The 8,145-nt window shown below is 36.2% G+C and overlaps 1 non-coding gene across 1 annotated transcript; it reads right to left on the reverse strand.

The window, feature by feature from the left end:
- Positions 1-7,081: 7,081 nt before the first annotated feature.
- Trnap-agg (transfer RNA proline (anticodon AGG)) lies at positions 7,082-7,153 on the reverse strand. Its single transcript has one exon. It is a non-coding gene; the product is annotated as a tRNA-Pro (tRNA).
- Between the last annotated feature and the right edge of the window lie 992 nt (positions 7,154-8,145).

Below are 8,145 nucleotides of genomic sequence, written 5' to 3' on the forward strand. Positions count from 1 at the left end.
ATGTTCAAAACGAAGAGCATTGTCACGGAGGAGATTTTTTTTTGTATTATCATTATTTTTAATATGTCAGAATTTGGTTCTATAGAAAAATACTGACTAAATGTGTAGAAATAAAACACTTGTGAAATGCGAATATTTTTAAAAAGAAAAATTCAGCTATTTAAAAGGTAGAAATTCGGACTTTTTGAGGAAAAGTAAAAAGCATTTACTCTATGGAAAAAATATTCTAACCAGTCGGACTGTGCCGACTATATGATAACCTTCACCACTTTGGGTATACATATATATCATAACAATTGCATTGATACACGCTATTCGGTACGCCGCACTGTTAAAAATGTAATTTCAATCAGACACCCGTTCGAAATACATATAGAAGCTATGTCTGCATCTGCACTAATTTCAACAAACAGCCCCAAAAGTTTGTAATGCCACGAAATATTGGCCCTAGACCCACCCTTAAGTATACCGATGGTCATATCTCGACTAGCTGAATCCATCTAGACATGTGTGTCCGTCCGTCTGTCCATTATAATTTGTAAACACGATACAGGCCACAGTTTTGGACCAATCTTCACGAAATTTTGCATGTAGGACGGGTTCTGAAAATCCCTATTGTTTTTGGTGAATATCGGTTAATATTTAGGGGGTGAAATGGACCAAAAACTTTATTTTTGTCTGATTTTCTGTTCGCTCCAGAGGCCGCAATTATGGACCAAACATCGAAAATGTTTACATGGAGAAGGGGATCGGGCCAAAGAATAAGTATGCCTGTCTTGATAAAGATCGGTCAATATTTAGCGGGTCAAATGGTCCTGACTTTTATGTGGAAAATTACAAAATTTGTATTCTGGGGCGTATATATTTACTCCTGGAGGGCATAGACCCGAGAAGTTGACAATATATCCCAGAGGAGAGGTTTGTCTTCAAATTGATACCAATTACATTGTCGTATGTACTCGGATGTGTTCAAATATTATTTAGTGTTCAAATATTATTTAGTAACCCATTACCTCCCTAGAGGGCCAAAATATAGCGCTGATCGCTTTGAAATTTTCCATGAGGATCCAGGTATGGTCAAGGACAACGCCTATAATTTTCCGTGATGATTAGATAATAATATTGGGATAAAGTGGACAGAAAACTTAATTTTTTGTGTTTTTTTCTAGTCGATCTATAGGATACAATTGAAAGTCGAAAATAACAACACAACCCACGGTGAAGAATATAGATACACACAAAGTTAGTTTTTCTTGGAAGTTGTGTAGGGTATCATATGGTCGGCTCCGTCCGACTATACTGCTTCGCTCACTGGTTCAAGTCTCAATTTGATACGTTGTGCAAAATTTCGTGTTAATCGGACAAACATTAGTAGTCTGGTGCACCATTTATGTAATATCGGACGAATATATATATATATATATGTGTGTGTGTGTATGTGGGAGCTATATCGAAATCTGAAACTTACTACATATGCTATACCAAATTTCGTGCAAATCGAAGAATATATAGGTACTTTGGTGCACTAAATTGGATGAAAAAATATATAGGAGCTATATCTAAATCTGAACCGATTTTCACGAAACTTTGCACACATCATTCTAGGCTTAATTCATTACGCTATGACAAATTTCGTGCAAATTCAAATATATTTAGGGACTTTGGTACACCATTTACCTTAAATCGAACGAAAATATATATGGGACCTATATCTAAATCTGAACCGATTTTTCCCAATTTCAATAGGGTTCGTCCTTGGGTCAAATAAGTGACCTATGCCAAATTTCATCCAATTCGGATTATAAATGCGACCTATTTGGCCCAAGGACCAACCCTATTGAAATTGGGAAAATCGCTTTAAATTTAGATATAGCTCCCATATATATTTTTGTCCGATTTAAGGTAAATGGTGCACCAAAGTACAATATATCTTTAGATTTTCACCAAACTTGGCATATCGTACTAAATTAATTCTAGAGAGATGTGTGTTAAGTTTCGTAAAAATCGGTTGAGATTTAGATATAGCTTCCATATATATTTTCGACTGATTTTAGGTAAATAGGGCACCAAAGTCCCTATATATCCTTCGAATTGCATGAAATTTTGCATATCGTACTAAATTAAGTCTAGAACGATGTGTGTTAAATTTCGTGAAGATCGGTTCAGATTTAGATATAGCTCTCATATATATTTTCGATTGATTTTATGTATATGGTGTACCAAAGTCCCTATATATCTTTCGATTTGCACCAAATTTTGCAGAGCGTACTCAATTAAGTCTAGAATGATGTTGTCTGAGTTTCGTTATTATTTAAATATAGCTCCCATGTATAGTTACTGTTCGATTTTATGTAAATGGGGCACCAAAGTCCCTACATTTCTTTCGATTTGCACGAAATTTGGCTTAGTGTACTGAAGTGAGCCTAGAATGATGTGTGTTTAGTTTCGTGAAAATCGGTTCAGATTTAGGTATAACTACCATATATAGTTTTGTCCGATTTCATGTAAATGTTGCACCAAAGTCCCTATATATATTTCGATTCACGCGAAATTTGGCATTGCGGACTGGATTGAGTCTAGAATGATATCTGCTAAGCTTCGTAAAAATCGATTCAGATTTTGTTTTCCTTCAATTTTATTTAAAGTGTACACTAAAGACCCAAAGTTTGTACGATTTACATATAATTTTGTTGAAATCGGTTGAGATTTAAATGTAGTTCCTATTTGTATGTTCGTTGGAGTTTAGATAAATGTTGCACCGATTGACACGAAACGTATAAAATTGAGACTATAATGACGTTAAGGCTTTTTTAATTGGTGCAGATGCAGCTTGGTAAATATTTTTTGAAAAAATTGAGGCCTTTTTATGGTCTGTGAAAAAATATTTTTAAAAAAACACGAAAATTTATGGTCCCCTGATAACAATATAAACACATTCACGACGGTGAACATATTTTTAGAAAAGTCAGGGCCTTAGAAAATATTTTAAACAAATCCACATAACCTTGCTAATATTCTTACAAAATCCACTTGACCATAGAAGTCTGCGCTGTAAAATATATATTTTTTAAAACATATATTTTTAAATACTTTTTACGATAACGATTTGAAATTATATCTTAATGCTATCCACATCCAAAAAAAGGGGTTTTAAAAAATCTATGCTTTAAAAAATTATGGGTGACAGAGAAAAGTGTTTTTCGAAAGAAAAACGGTTCCCTTCCCCTTCAATAACCATTGCAATTACAGATATAAATCCAAATTCACCTCCATACCACAAATATTTATCACTGTCCAAATCAGTCGTCTTTCTGGTCCCAAAATGAAATGCACGCCTATGAACTAATTTATGATTGGTTTCCTCCCAGCAAATACCAATTATTTTCTATTTCGTCAATAATTTCCTTCTGCACTTGTTGGCAGTCATCAAATCGTCCAACCAAGCCTCTCAACTCAATCATTCAACACAACTCACATTTACCCAAAAAAAAAGACGGACGGCAGAGCGACCGCCCGCCCACATAGTCAAGTTTCTGTCGAGCAAACAAAAATCAATTTCCAATGGATTTGGCTTCCACAAAACGATGACAACAACAACAGCAGAGAAAAATAACTAAAACGACAATCTGACAAATAACCTAACATGGCCTTAGGCTACTTGAAGCCAACAACAACAGCAACAACTGCGTGCCTGCCAAAGTGCTTACGATGCCAGTACGTGTGTCTGCGCCCGTTTTTATTTTTTCGAAAAAATTGATTTAATATTCACAAAGCGATTAATTATTTTGTCATGAGGCATAAAATAATGACAGCTCATTGTCAGACAGTAAACGAAACAACAGCGCCCCCACACACTCAGCTCAGTTCAGCTCACTAAGTACCAATCACCATAAGCAAAGTGACAAGTGACGCATTCACTATGCATACCAGACAGCCACTATGGCGGATGATGATGATGGAGGTGATGGTGAGCTTAGATGGTTGGGTGGGTGGTTGGATGAAACGCATGTGGTAAATGACCGGCAAAATATTGAAGGTGGTGGTGTTAGGAATTAAATTAGAATGGTCATACAAATCACAGACCATTATAATGGAAATGGGTGTTCCGACAATTTTTAGGTGGTTGGGGTGTTTTACTCGGCTTTGCACATGATTGTATTTTGTGGTCGAATAAATGTTCAATTACAACATTACTAATTGCCTTAACGATATTATCTGTTAATTTTTGGTAACTAACAGGGCCAAAATGGCCCTAAGGGCATGAACGCTGAAAAAATATTCTTTAAAAAATCCACCGTGAAAAAATATTCTTTAAAAAATCCACCGTGAAAAAATATTCTTTACAAAATCCTGATTTTTTTTTAAATCCACGCCTTTTATAAATCCTGAAAAAAATATTCTTTAAAAAATCCACGCCTTGTATAGAACCCTGAAAAAATATTCTTTAAACAGTCCACGCATTGTATAGAACCCTGAAAAAATATTCTTTAAAAAATCCACGCCTTGTATAGAACCTTCAAAAAATATTTTTAAACCAGTAAGGGAAGTAGTAAAGCCGGATGGGGCCGACTATATGATACAATTCACCACTTTGGCTATATTCAACAGATGAATCCTTACAGACGTCGCATTTCTAAAGGACCAGTAAAATGAAACTGGATCCATAAGCATGTAATTCTGCAACCGAAACTAAATTTTTCATTTGGTCAGATATAAAAGCTATATCTAAATCTGAATCGATTTTCACGAAACTTAACACACATCGTTCTAGACCTAATTCAGTACGCTATGCCAAATTTCGTGCAAATCGGAAGATATATAGGGACTTTGGTACACCATTTACATTAAATCGGATGAAAATATATATGAGAGCTATATCTAAATCTGGACCGATTTTCAGGAAACTTAACACACATCATTCTAGATCTAATTAATTACGCTGTGCCAAATTTCGTGCAAATCGAAAGATATATAACGACATTGGTACACAATTGACATTAAATCGGGCGAAATATATATATGGGAGCTATATCTAAATCTGAACCGATTTTCACGAAACTTATCGCACGTCATACCTGACTTAATTGAGTACGCGATGCCTGCAATCGAAAAATATAAATGGACTTTGGTGAACTAGTTACATTAAAACGGACGAAAATTATAACGAGTGGTTTTAACTAAGGCTGAAGTAAGCTCAGTCGCTGCCAGGGTCAACCTAAGGACCCACAAACCTTAAGTAAAAACGCGAGTGATTACAATTTTAATCTTTATTATAATACTCTGGTGTTTACAATATGAATAATAGTTTGGATGTGAGATAAGCTTTTATGTAGGAATCTTCTAATCGGTAGTGGTAGCTGGGTATGGAGGTCGGATCGTTAATAGTCGGCTGGTTACAGTCGGCTCGGTGGTGGTAAAGTGATGTCGGCTCGCTACTAATCGGCTGGTTGGTATTCGGGTTTGGTTGTGGTCGGCTCGAAGGTGTACGGCTGGTTACAGTCAAAGATACTCGGCTAGCTGATGTCGGCTCGTTGGAGATCGGCTGGCTACAGTCGTCTCGAAGATACTCGGCTAGCTGATATCGGCTCGTTGGTGATCGGCTGGCTACAGTCGGCTCGTTGAAGATCGGATAGCTGCTGTCGGTACGTTGGAGATCGGCTGGCTACAGTCGGCTCGAAGATACTCGGCTAGCTGATGTCGGCTCGTTGGTGATCGGCAGGATACAGTCGGCTCGTTGTTGGTCGGCAGGTTCGGGGTTTTCAGGGTTCGGGTTTTGTCAGGTCGGTTAGTAGTTAGTGGTTATTGTATGGAACTAGCTATGAGCGGGGGAGCTGGCTATGAGCGAGGAGCTGGCAAAGAGCGGGGAGCTTGCAAAGAGCGAGCAGCTGGCTATGAGCGAGGAGCTTGCTATGAGCGAGGCCGAACCGTCGTTAACATTCACCAGTATACGAGACTGCGGTCGACCACTTCGGCATGGAACATATATCCGTATGGCACTATGAAGACTAGACTCAATTCATTACGCCGTGCCAAATTTCGTGCAAATCGAAGGATATATAGGGACTTTGGTGTACCATTTACCTCAAATCGGACGAAACTATATATGGGAGTTATATCTAAATCTGAACCGATTTTCACGAAATTTAACACACATCGTTCTAGACTTTATTCAGTACGCTATGCCAAATTTGTTTAGGTCTCCTTGTTTAGGTCTCCAAAATATATTTTTAAAAAATCTTCCCTTGTGTGGAGCCCCCTAGCTCTAGCCCCTTTAAATCCCAATAACATTGCCCATCCCTGCATCTGCTGTAAATATGCAAATAAAAAATGACACATTGTCTAGATTTATAGACAATTGATTATCGGTTTGTTTTTATTGTTTCGTTTTAATATCTGACAGATTTATCGCCATAATTATGAGAATTTATTTCACTTCAATGCTGTGTAGAACTTTACGTTTTTTTGTCCTCTGTCGTGTTTCTGTTTTTTCATTATTTAATTAATTCACTGTAATGACGATGATAATCTATTCTGCTGTGCCGTGTGTCGGTCGCTCAGAACAACGATCCGGCATTATCATAAATATTTAAATGTAAATTTCCAAGTTCCAAGTGGGGAGTCGCGACACCAATAACAAAAAACACAGCAACCACAATGCCAACAATAAATATTCGACTTGAACAATCAATTTGTTTAAAATAATTATAATTTTGTGTTGTCGGTGTTGTTGTATTTCACATGCCCTGTGCTAAGTAATTTATTGTCCGATTATTAAATGCAACAACAGATTTGTGATTAAATGAAATAAAATTGTACTGTGATTTGATTTGATTAAGTGAATTGTTAACGAGGAATTTATTATTACTAACTTGTAACATTTTTTTACACGAAATAATAAGAATAAATTATTGCGAAGACAGTGCACAATTCACTGTAATTATTATTAATTAATTAGAACTCTCTAATTAATTTTATAGAACTTGTATTTTTTCTGTTAAATGCTAATTCCAAAGAATCGACGTAGATATTTGATAATTAACCTAACAATAAGACTACCATGAAAAAAAATATTAACAGACTTGGGCTCGTCCGGGATTTGAACCCGGGACCTCCCGCACCCTAAGCGGAAATCATACCCCTAGACCAACGAGCCAGTTGCAATACGCAGCGACTTCAATTTTCACAGTCTCCAACACTATTCATATGTCAACTACTAAGGAATTTACATTTAGTCGCATCGTTTGTATCTTATCGAAGTAAAAATTTAATATCATTCTTGATCAGGGAATAATTCAAAAACCACCTTTTGGATGGCAAATATAGGCGTGGATTTTTAAAGAATATTTTTTCATCTGCTAATAAACACGTGAATCTTTATACCCTTCACCACACTGTGGTACAGGGTATTATGTATTTGTGCATATGTTTGTAACAGGCAAAAAGAAACAAGATGGACACATGGTTCCATGGTAATGAATTAGGTCTAGAATGATGTGTACTAAGTTTCTTGAAAATCGGTTCAGATTTAGATATAGCTCCCATACATATCTCCGTACGATTTAAAATAAATGGTGCACCAAAGTCCCTAAATATCTTTCGATTTGCATGAAATTTGGCATAGAGTACTGAATTAGGTCTAGAATGATGTGTGCTATGTTTTATAAAAATCGGTTCAGATTTATATATAGCTCCCATATATATTTTCGTCCGATTTAAGGTAAATGGTCCACCAAATACCCTATATATCTTTCGATTTGCATGAAATTTGGCATAGAGTACTGAATTAGGCGCAGAATAATGTGTGTCAAGTTTCGTAAAAATCGGTTCAGATTTAGACATAGCTCCCATATATATTTTCGTTCGATTTAAGGAAAATGGTGCACCAAAGTCTTTATATAACTATCGATTTGCACGAAATTTGGCAAAGCGCACTGAATTAAGCCTATAATGATGTGTGTCGAGTTTCCTGAATATCAGTCCAGATTTAGATATAGCTCCCGTATATATTTATATAATTTGGTCCAAATCGGTGCAGATAGATATATATATATATATATATTCATTTGTTGAATATATCCAAAGTGGTGAATGGTATCATATAGTCGGCCCCGTCCGACTTTATTACTTTCCTTATTGGGTTAAAGT

The sequence above is a fragment of the Musca vetustissima genome, unplaced genomic scaffold, assembly GCF_032173495.1.
Source record: "Musca vetustissima isolate MV318-11 ecotype Yass unplaced genomic scaffold, APGP_CSIRO_Mvet_v1 utg42844, whole genome shotgun sequence".
Taxonomy (NCBI): Eukaryota; Metazoa; Arthropoda; class Insecta; order Diptera; family Muscidae; genus Musca; species Musca vetustissima.